A 306-nucleotide genomic window follows, 5' to 3' on the forward strand; every position below is an offset into this window, starting at 1 on the left:
CCCCCGTTTATTTCCCCTCCCACTTTAAATCTACCCCAATATTTACCTCGTCGGCAACTCACGGCCCGACCAAGCCCCGCCCACGCCACGCCCCCTCCTCGAAGTCCCACACAGCATGCCACATGAGTTTGTGCGAAGGTCACCTGCTTCTCTCGTCCTGTAAAATATATACCATCGTCTCATTTTCCTCAAGTACAGCATGAGATCATCTCTGCTCTCCTCATTCTGGGGAAAGGATGACGGAGTTGGTATTATTGTTCTCAAATACTGACGGGTTCGGTGGGTGGTCGGGGATGGTCCGTTATC

This window comes from Penaeus monodon, chromosome 27 (assembly GCF_015228065.2).
Source record: "Penaeus monodon isolate SGIC_2016 chromosome 27, NSTDA_Pmon_1, whole genome shotgun sequence".
In the NCBI taxonomy this organism is placed as follows: Eukaryota; Metazoa; Arthropoda; class Malacostraca; order Decapoda; family Penaeidae; genus Penaeus; species Penaeus monodon.